This window comes from Podarcis cretensis, assembly GCF_951804945.1.
Source record: "Podarcis cretensis genome assembly, chromosome: 3".
Taxonomy (NCBI): domain Eukaryota; kingdom Metazoa; phylum Chordata; class Lepidosauria; order Squamata; family Lacertidae; genus Podarcis; species Podarcis cretensis.
Window position 1 is genome coordinate 73,153,029 of NC_137172.1, and position 12,065 is coordinate 73,165,093.

Here is a 12,065-nt window from a genome sequence, read left to right on the forward strand (position 1 = left end):
GCCAATCTGTGGCTCTCCAACTCCCACGAGGCCTTGGCAAGTGGTCAGGGATGATGGGAGTTGTAGTCCAGCAACATCTGAAGGGACAAAGATTAGCTCAATTCAAAAGCCAACTCTAATCTGTGAACTCAATTCAAGCACGCAATATCACCTGCATACTTAGTGTGTGTGAATTACACAACTCTCCAAACATTGTGCAGATCACTAATCTGTTTTTATGGTCCAAATACACAAAAGTTTTATTACCATGTATAGAGTCAGACTGAGATTAAAACAGCTACAAATGCATTATGTGAATCAGTCCTCTGTAACAGCATGGCAAACATGGTGTGTCCCCAAAGAGTAACTGGTTTCTTTTGACACGGGCTAGCAGCTAGGATCTCGTTTCTTGAAAATGATTTTTGCACTATCTCAGTTGATCACAAACAGGCCTACCTTGTGAGGTATGAAGCCACAGTTTCATGGTGGATCAAATACTTTAAATGAACCAGGTCCCAGGTGTCATTGCTGACATTTCCAAGTTAAAGGATTTTGGAGCTAAGAAATAGCTCTTCATGAGACCCTGGAAAGTTGCTCCTAGTCACAGAAGACTGCTCTGTACAATGGGCCACTGCTCTGACTCAGTGAAAGGCAGGTCCATTTATTTTCATTATTAGGTTACCTGATGCCTATATTGTTTGTGAACCATCATGTTGAATAGAGTCCACCACATTTGGCCTTCTGAATGCCTGACCTGCCGGCTTCCCCCACCCCTGTTAATTTTATTTTTATTGCATTTATGTCCCACCTTTTTTCCCCCGGGAGCTCATAGTTCTTCTCCCCTTCCCCATTTTATCCTCACAACAACCCTGTGACAGTAGGTTCGGCTGAAAGGCAGTGACTGGCCCAAGGCCCACCCAGTGAGCTTCATGGCTGAGTAGAGATTGTTGCCAACAGGCAGCAAAAAGGAGATCTATAAGGGTCTAACAGGCCACAAAATAAGGCTTGTGTGTTGTATTCAGTTTGGTGGGCCAATGTATAGCAGACCTGTGATAACCTAAGCAAAAATGATAACAATGCTATTTGTTCTCCAGATGTTTTCAGGGTAAGTAGCAGGTAGACAAATCTGCACATTGTCTGATATTCTACAGTGAAAAACACAGTATTGATAACACTTAGAAGAGATATGTGAAAATACGTTGGAGGTTGCTGTGACATATAATTGCTCATATAATTATGTGGAAAACACCTTAAGCAGCTGCTCCGCAAGGATGGTGTAGAAAAATGTGTGGAGGACACAATGTTTGGCTCAGAAAACGGTTTGCCTGTTTCAATTCATAGCCAACAAAAATTACAGATTCATTCATAATGCTAAAATCTCACAGCATTGCCACACCAGAAAGCAATTGTTATTCAGAGTGTGTAATAGACAAAAAGAATGCATGTATTTTTTATTGAAGCGTGGTATCAAATGTATCTGTTCAGAATGCTGCTGAGAGGATTTCCTTACCTGGCGTTATTTAAATCCTTGGCAAATATCATTTCTTGTGCTTCTAGTACAGCCAGCTTTTGCCAATAAATTATTGTCTGATTATAGTATGTCTTGGTGGCATGATACAGAAAGGATCTTCATATCTCCAGAAGTCTTCGTTTCTAACATTACCCTTGAACAATGCTGTCTCTAGGGGCAAAAGACACCCAAGTGGTTTCGGAAATAATTACTTCTGGCAAAGCCCTTCATCTCTGAGTATTCATGTGAGTACGAATGAATTATTCCAGGAACAAAAGAGGAAACTCCCAGAGGTTGGTATTTTGTATGAGTAATCCTTTAGATTTGGGGGTTGGGGAAAATAGTCTGTGAAAGAAAACACAGAAAGACTGTAATCCCTGAAGTATCTAACTGAATCGGTTGTGGGCAACCAAGCCTTAAAATGGTCTGCTAGTAAAAAGCCTGCAGAACAGTGTTTTAATGAATTTTAACTGTTGGGGAATGAACTCAAAAGGACTCATTTAAACATGCACAAAGGTACTAACATTTCATAAAGCTAAAAATTCCATAGTAAAGCAGTACTGTGATAAATATATTTCAGCGTTGAAATCACGTCTTCTCTATTCAGCTCTTAGACCACTTATTTGAGTACTTTCCCCCTTCCTCAATATTCTAGCCACAGTTTGTGGGCAAGATAACACACACACACCCAAATCCTAACAGCTTCAAATATTTTCAATTCATATATTTATTTATTTATTTATTTATTCATTCATTCATTCATTCATTTATTCATTTATTCATTTATTTATTTAAAAATCACATCAAGCCTTTGCCTTGATAATAACTATCTCCCTTTTCATTAGTTTTCTTTTGTCCAGCACAGCTGGTCACTTTTTGGTATATCATCTGCTGCAGATTCTAATTCTTGTTGGGTGTGTGCGGTTTGTCCTCATTCTTTTATCCAACTGAGGAGCATCAGCCTCTTTCTTAACTCCAAAACATCTCTTTTTAACAATGGTGGTAGCAATAGCAGTGGCTGAAGAGTGCCTATAGCTTCTCTCTTTTCGCATTTATTTTAGCATTTGGCACCATGCACACCCTTTCCCCGGGTCTCTTGAGATATCTGTCTACAGCAGGGGTCAGCAACCTTTTTCAGCAATGGACCGGTCCATCGTCCCTCAGACCATGTGGTGGGCCGGACTATATTTTGAAAAATTCCTATGCCCCACAAATAACCCAGAGATGCATTTTAAATAAAAGCACACATTCTACTCACCAGGCAGGCCCCACAAATAACCCAGAGTTGCATTTTAAATAAAAGGACACATTCTACTCATGTAAAACCATGCTGATTCCCAGACCGTCTGTGGGCTGGATTCAGAAGGTGATTGGGCCGCATCCGGCCCCCAGGGCCTTAGGTTGCCTACCCCTGGCCTACAGACTCAAATCTCACAACTTGAGACTCAAACCCAGGCCTCTCTGTCTCTCGCAGAAAGGAAGAGTACATAATGGTGCTTGTTTATACTCCAATTGGCTTACATAGTACAGCAAAATCTCCCTGTTAGACTTAAGGCTGCCTCTTTATTAATATTAGGCAAGACCAGTAGGTGTTTGTCCTATCTGAATTTATTGGTATGCTTTGTAAACAGGTTTCTCCCCCCACCCCACCCGTTTGGTATTTTGAAAATAAATCAACTTTTGTTGTAAGCTGCTTTGGGCACACCCGACTCTGGAAAAGGTGGCAAATGAATGAGCAGAATCAAATAAATCAGTAATCTGTAGTCAAAGGGGAAAGGGAGCTTGGCAAAGGATTCAAGGCATGTATACACTGTGTAAGGATCCCCAAATTAGATGAAAGCACACATGCAGAATACCCTCTAAATGATTATGTATTTAGCAACACAGGCTTAAATTTTCACCCTCCTCCCATTATAACACCAGGAGCAATCCAAAAGTCTGGGTACAATGAAATTTTCTATCCCCTTCCTATTCTAAGATAGAAAATTACTTAAGCAAGCAGTTAATATTTCATCGCTGTTAACACCAATGCTTGCACGTCTTTCAGCGGAGCCCTATCATTAAACCTGACCTTCACGGCTCCTATTATTCCCAATGAGCCTTCAGATAAGATTCGTGTCATTCATTTTAGTCTGTCTCCTGTCACAAAGCAAGCAGGGTGAAAAGTGGGATGTGATTTATGTTTACTGAGAAAGAACCTAGGATGGGGCACATGGGGAGAGGAGCAAAGGAATCCATATCATGTAGAAGAATGAAGCTGAGTGAACTTTACTGGGGAGAAAGTTTTACTTCACTGGTGGGGAATTCATGAGGGCTGGTGTGGAATTTCCCCATATTTTATATGTTAAAAAATGTCCTGTGTAGAATTTTATGAAGTGCCCAATCTGATGACAGGTTTGGGTGCAATCTTCTGAAACCATCTAGCAGCCACAAGATGACTCCTGTGATTACCTCACTGCTCTAAATCCCTTGGTACTGCGTAATGCGAAAGCCAAGGAGTTCAGACTATTCTGGCTTTTGCAAGACTCCTGTAATGTTGTGTGCTCTGAGGACCTTCTCCAAGGAAAAGTAGGTGACTGTCTAAAAGGCAGCCTTGAAATCTGATCAGGCCATGCAAGTGGTTTAAAGGTTACCGGACCAGTTGTGCTCAGAACATCTGTGTCTGAGAGCCTGCCAGGGATTCAAGTAATCAGATTTACTACAGCGCAGAGGGATCTGAGCTCCAGATCTCCCTGCCAGAATTTGCAAGCCTCCTTAGTAGGGCAGCAAGCGTAATCTATTTATACTATGCAATGAGAGCAAGTTGGTGAGCACAGGGATGAGCTTTCAGCAACATTTCTGTACTCGGCTCCCCCAGCCGAAAATATATGTGTGTATGTGACATGCTTGGTTCTCATCCCTGTTGCCCTGAGACTGCATAACTGAGCGGAAAACACACTCTAACTTCTGCCTCTGACCAGGTGGCCAAGGGCCACTGGGAGCCTGCATATCCCCTGTCTCCCAGGAAGATCAGCACAGTTAAATGGTCCTATCCCACAGCCAGAGAAAAATCAGCTACAGAAAGCTCAGTTCCTTCCTTCCCTGCCAGAAGGAAGACTTGGCTCCATTTGCATGGGGAGTGCAGAAATGAGGGGGCGTTATGGTCTGGCACCCTCCATCCCCCAGAAGATTAAGGGCGGCTAGGTTGTATGAATATGTGCGCTTAAAGGCGGGGAGGCCCACATGTTCAGATGATTCTGCTAAGGTTATTTAACTTGAAAATTTGATATATGAATCTGCTTGCTTTTCTCTTCTATCCCCATTCCTTTTTCTTTTTGTTTTGTGTCACTTATTATTTTATTAACTATTAAATTTGCTTTAAGGTCTCAGAGCAGTTACAACATAAAATCACAATATAAAAATACAAAAATTTTAACTTCCTAACTGTGCTTAACATATGTTAGCTTATAAACAATATAGTAATATAGATATTGGCCAGCAAACAAACTACTTTATAATCTTATAAAATAAGATGCTATTCAAAACCATTAAAGGCTTGTGCATATATGGACCATTAACGTGGATGCCAGTTTCCCTGTGGAACCAGGAGTGAGAAACCAGTAGTCCTCTAGATGTTGCACTTCATCATTTGCTTTTGCCATTGTAGTAATGCCTCCCTTTAAAAAAACAAACAAAAAAACATGGCAATCAAATTTCCTGGTGGAGAGCCGCTTAGATGTTTTCTTTGCTACAGAGCTACTGCATTCCTCTCACATACCCCTCCTGGACGACTACATTGCAGAGAACATGTACTAAACAGGGCAAGAGAATAAAACAGGAGAGCCAGGAGCTCTGTGGGGAAAAGACTGCATTGACTGAGCTTTGTTGGACTTGGACTTGTCCAGTAGAGAGCGCATCTGGTGTACCACTCTTAAAATGTCTGAACTGCGTCAAACACGGTTACTTGGTAACAACTAAGATTAAATCTGAAGGTAAGGCTTCCTGATAACATTCTCTGGGCATGGATGACAATCTTGATCAAATTTTTGCAAACACCAAAACAGCCACTATCCCAAATAGCATTTCAGTGCTACCTACTGCTTTTGAGTTCCCAATCCTTTGCTGATACAAAAGAATGACTCTAAGATAGCTGTGGGAAACCTCAGGGTTGTGGGTTCGAAACCCACATTGGGCAAAAGATTCCTGCATTGCAGGGTGTTGGGCCAGATCGCCCTTGTGGTCCCTTCCAGTTCTTCCAGCAGTTCCACACATACATACATACACTATCTCAATCTATGCATTTATCCTGAAACACACATTTTAAACCCTTGTTGATGTGTTTCTTAAGGTGAGAAGTGTATCACAACATTCAGAAAAGTGCAAAATCCATATGGCAATTCTGATCTAATCCACATATCAGTCTGGGTGCTCTGAGTTAGGTCAGTTAACATCAACATTCCAGAAATCTAATTCTTCAAGCCTCATACACATAGTCTTGCATACAAGGATTTCTGCAGACAAACATTTATTCAATTGAAAGCCAGTCACCTACAAAAAGTTGATTGGAACTGTCAGAAACGATAACAGCAGGCAAATATTTGGTGAAAAAAAGGTGGGAGATTCTTGCAGGTTGCAGCAGGTACCTGGAGTGTTCTAGTGAGTGAAGATAATTTCAGGTACAGCCAATTTTCCCAGGTACTGGCTGTGATCTTTTACTAGCAGCCTTGTGTGCATGTGGATCCCAATTCAGAAAAATGATCCACTCAGAGAAGCTTGCTTCTCCTATAAATCCCTGGCACCTCATTATGTGTAATGCTCAATCTTGAATTAAACACTCCTTTAGCTTTTCCTAATGCTACATGCACTTCCAAGTATATGTGTGTTTTTGTCTTTTCCTAGCCAGTACATTCCCCTGTTGCCTCTTGACGCCTTTCTCGTCATAGTGACTGAATCTTCCTTTATTCCTGAAGCATAATTTCCAAGTAAATTCCTCTCTCTCTCTCTCTCTCTCTCTCTCTCTCTCTCTCTCTCTCCTATTGTTTATTCTTGTTCTATTAATCATCAAGTGTCTGCTAGGTAATGATCAATGAACAGTTAATTGAAAGCAAAAGGGAATAAGGAAAGCATTAGTTTGTTGCTGATCTTAATTAAGGAGATATGTATTGCTGTGGGGAAAACTGTAATAAATAGCAAGAGAGGTTTTTATCATTAAGAGGGAGTTAATTGGAAGTTGCTTATAAATTAACATAGAGGCATTGTGATCACTCTTTTGTTTGCATCTCAGCAGGGTGTAACAAATCTTGTAGCCTTAAATCCTAATAAGATGAAGATTCAGCTAGCTACAAAATTCATACAGCCCTAAATGGAAATAATTTATAATTTCTTCATCAGCCACGAAGCTGTAAATAGGTGACAGAACATTATAGCTGGGTAAAGGCTGCTTACCTAGAAAGCACCCCTCATTCTTACTCCGCTCATACTGATCCTCAAAAATAAGTTGTTTGATTTTAGAGGCTATTCCCACTCCAGCTGCTACAGGTTAGTGTCTCTGAGCCCCTTCAGATAGTGCCCCACAGATGGCATTTTTGAGCAGCTGTAAACTTTTGGATTTCGTGCTCCCCTCCCCTTCTGTACTCCTTCACACAAGGAAAGAAAATGTAAATATTTCCCTCAAGGTTTCTAACAAATAACAGTGTCACGTTTTATCCAAATAAAAGAAACCATGGTTTGACATCCTGGTTCATTAACTAATTGTGGTTTGGATGTTGCAGTTTCACATATTTGGACAAAACAGGAAACTCTTCAAAATTACAATCAGATGTTCTATAGCCTCCTGAAAGCAGACAGGCACTGCGGCTCATGTACATAATGCTAAAGCCATGATTTGTGTTTTGTCTGGGCCTATACATCCAGCATTACCTAGAATCTATAGTTTTGCCCTCTGCTAGGAGCAGAAGAGCCTCTGGTGACAATTGTAAGCTTGACATACTGATCAAAATCTGAATATTAAATAGTTGTGTGCTAAAAAAATGTACCCTGCAATTTTATTCACCAATTAATGAGAAAATAAATGTATGAATTACCGTAATTTTTAAAAATACAATAAAACAACATCCCTCAAATAATTTACAACAAATTGTAGTAACAGGAAAGTATAAAAATTACAGCGGACTGATGCAACATAACCCTTTAAAATGCCTGAGCAAATAAAGAAGCTTTAACCTGGTACGGAAAATACTGCCATGTTGGTGCCAGGCTTACCTTGCTGGGAGAGCATTTTAGAGGTAGGGTGCATCTCTAAGGAAAGTACCTCTTTTTAGAACATACATAACATACCTCCTTGAAGGAAGACATGTGGGGAAAATTATAAAGGAGATAACACCATCCCAATTAAAATGGAGGAAAAGAACTTGTTCAATATAAGCAGAAATTAGGTTGCCAATTTTTTTACCAGGCCAGACCCACATATTAACGATTTGTATGCAATTTGCAGCCTCTGAACTTCCTCCATTTTGAAACTGTTCAAGGTGGACACCCTTATATTACCATATATTTCCTCACTGCCTTCTTCCTCATGCTTCAAACCTTAGCCCCACACTTTATTTTCATTTTTATTTGCGCAAAGATGCATTTTTGACACTATTTTGAAATTGGCACACCAGAGAAATATTCAAGCAGCCTTTTTTTCCTGTTCTACTGCCTGGCGTGTGTATGAATTCAGCCTGTTCCTCCTGCCAGCAGTATTACAAATCATAACTCATGCCGTCAGCCCTTGCCACACTGGAGCACATTTTCTGCTTCATTCATCACCGTCAGGGTCTTATGAACGAGGATGTGTTCAGGCAGGTCATACAGTAAAGAAACCACTGAAGTGAAGCTGCCTAGAGTCCTGGTTAATAGTTCATGATTTCTACAAGAAATTCAATTACGGGGCCAGAAGAGGGCTCAGGCTTTCCCTCAGCAATCTTCGCAGCATCCTGATGTTGTTCTTTTGAGGCACACATACAGCCTCAAAGGTCGTCCAGTCCAGTCGACTGTTGATGCCAGAAATCTGCATCTATAGCCTCCCTAATAGGTGGACATCCATTCTCTGCTTTAAAAACTTTTAAGAAGAGTCCACTGCCATCCAAGTTGAACAGTTAATGCCATCAGGAAGTTCTTCTTAATGTTTAGCTGACAGTATTTTTAAAAAACGTATTAAAACTTAATTTAACTTATCGCTTTCCTTGTAACGTGAACCCTTCGGTTTAAGGTGCTCCATCATCTATGTGAAGATGGCTATCACATTGTGTCTTCCCCAGGTGAAATACACCCAGTTCGTTCATCCTCTTCTCACAGCACCTTGTCCCCAGGCCTTTCACTGTCGTCATCACCTTCTTGTGTTCCAGTAGTTTGCTGACACACTTCTTAAACTGTGGTGACCAGAACACCATACTTCCACTGAAGTCTGACCCAAAGAAGAATAGAATAGTACTGTTTCTTTTCATGACCTGGACATGATATGTCTGTTGTTGCAACACTGCTGATGCATTAAGCCTTTTTAGCTGCTGTATTGTTCTGCTGACAAATAACTTGTAGTCTATTAAACCCTCTGCATCTTTCCTTCTAAGATTTACTGCTATAAAGCCAGGTGTTCTGTGAGAAGGACTGACGGCAAGGCTCAACCACACAGCCTGCATTCATTTGAGTACTCATGTGCAAAGTGTTTTCCTCTCACCATTTTGAGCGGCTTCAGATATACCAGGATGCACAAGTGTTGTGCTTTCTGCTCTCTGTGCTTAAGTGTCCACAACTTAACATTCGCATCTGCAACTGATGTGTGTAATGCGACTGGGACATATCAATGAATTTCTCCACACAATAGGCAGGGGTTAGCAACAGCATGGAAAATAGTTAGCATGCCCTGCGCAACATGTATGAGCCAGCCGTCTTTCCTGGCACAAGCTACAAAAACAAGGAGATTGCTGCCACTACACCATTTTTACTGCTCAATTCACACCAGTCTTTCCTCATGTGATCATACAAGTATGTGGCACAATTCATTAGAGTGTGAATCCTTTGTGCAATAAAGTTTCCTCTAAATCCAAAATGTGTGTGCGAGTTTGTTCTTTCTTAACTCCAGGGCACTCCGCAGCACACGTACTGCTTCCATGCCCAGCTGTTTCACACATGTACAACGCTCACTCAGCTGCTTACACAGCATTAACATATGATACCCTTTTCCCACAGAAAGAAAAGGCTAAGCCAAATCGGTTATATCATCTACCACAAGTTGAACAAAATGAACTAACAGTTATATATCCTTTCGCTGCATTGATTCCAGTGGGTTTTTTTAACTATCAAAACCTTTGCAAAATATTTAGGATGAACACATTCTCAAACTTGAGCTCTATCCTGAAAAGAAACACAGACTGTGTGCCTTATGTTTTGCCAGTCTATGATCTTCTTCATTTCTAAAGGCAATGGAACCATGGAATAGTAACAAGGCCAACAACTGGGAATAGTTTTCCTCACTTGGCTGCCATATTCTTGCAAACACCGTCTGGAAAACTTTTGGGAGCAATCAGGGAACCAGAAGACAGCTGTCAGCTCACAGTGAGAAGTCTGCCTTGCATAATATCATTTTTTATTGTTGGAGAAATTGCCTGAGAAATAAACATGCCAGGTTTGCAAAAATTAGAAAGTATTTTTAGGTCTGATATGAAACTGAAAATGGATCACTTTTTCAGTAGAAGAGATAAGCTTCTCTCTCTCATACTGAAATCAGTGGTGCTACAAAAGTGCATTGCATGGTGATAATAATAATCTGCTTAGCATTCTGCAGTATGATCCTCACCTTGTTTACTCAGAAATAAACCCTACCAAGTTCAAATGGGGCTTTCTCCCTGGTAAGCTTGTTTAGGATTGAAGCCCTTTTTGCAGAATGCTGTATAAGCTTGGGTTTGCTCTCACAACATAAAAAAAAGTAGTATAAACACTGACAACTGGGAAACACAGGCCTGCGAGCGCTTCAGTTGAAGAACAGCCTTTACCAAAGGTGTCATGGGCTTTGAAGACACTCAAAGAAGAAGAAGAGGAGTTTGGATTTGATATCCCGCTTTATCACTACCCGAAGGAGTCTCAAAGTGGCTAACATTCTCCTTTCCCTTCCTCCCCCACAACAAACACTCTGTGAGATGAGTGAGGCTGAGAGACTTCAGAGAAGTGTGACTAGCCCAAGGTCACCCAGCAGCTGCATGTGGAGGAGCGGAGACACGAACCCGGTTCCCCAGATTATGAGACTACCGCTCTTAACCACTACACCACACTGGCTCTCTCAAACTCAGGACACAAGGGAGAAACGTGCTAAGAAGAAGGCAAGCTTGTCAAATCCACACTGTGATCAACTCCCGCCCGGAAACCAATGTCCCCACTGTGGAAGGACATGTGAATCCACAGCCTCCACAGTCACTTATGGACTCACTGTTAAAACCATGTTTATGGAAGACAATCTTACTCGGCTACGAGTGATTGCCGAAGAAGAAGAAGAAGAAGAAGAAGAAGAAGAAGAAGAAGAAGAAGAAGAAGCTAGGCAAGTCACAATGGCTGCAATCCCTGTACATATTTATCTGGGAATGCACCCCATTGATCTAAATGTATTTTATGTTATCATTTTGTGTTTTTATGTTGTGAACTACCCTGTGATCTTCAGATGAAGAGCAGTATACAAATTTAATTAATAATAATAATAATAATAATAATAATAATAATGGGATTTACTGTTGAACAGACATGTATAGGATTGTGTTGTATAATTCTGAGGACTGAGACTGATATGCAGTAATGTCAATAGCCACATAATGAGCCACACAAAGGTTGATTTTAATCCAAAGGCCAAAGCTAAGTTCTTCCCTCAACCTTCCCTCAGTGCCTTTGTTTTATTGCCTATGGCAATATAATTATAGGAGAAGCCAGGAAACAAGCCACAAAGTTAGCTCTGAAGGGCCTCCTCCTGATCTCATGCTTCATGGAAGAGGGTCACTGAATTATTTATGATTTGCAAAGCACCTTTAATTTTCAGCCTTCCACCTGTGCATGTATCTTACCTGTCCAATAATCTCTAAATGACTCACTGCTAGATATCCAACATTTCCAACAATGGTGGTACAGTATTAAAAGATACAGCTCCTGAGAACAAGAAATTTAATTTCAAGAAGAATGCCTGCACTGGGCTTATCAAAATGAAATGTGTTTTAAAAAAATACTGTGAGGTAATACATACACAGAGGACCATCCCTACCATTTGTTATGGCTGCCTCAGGCAGCAGAGGCTGAGGGAAAGGAAACAATGGTGAGGTGTTAGAGGACAGAGAGGAATGTGCCATGGGGTGGTTTGCCTTGCCCAAAGCTTGCCTGCTGCTCACCAACACAAGGGAGGACACTGGCCTTTAGTAAGTAAGTAAGTAAGTAAGTAAGTAAGTAAGTAAGTAAATTTTTATTTATACCCCACCTTCTCCAGCCAAGATGGGCTCAGGGTGGCTAACATCAAATATAAAATACATTAAAACACAATTGAACAATTGATTAAAATACAGCTTAAAAATTAGAATCAGGATAA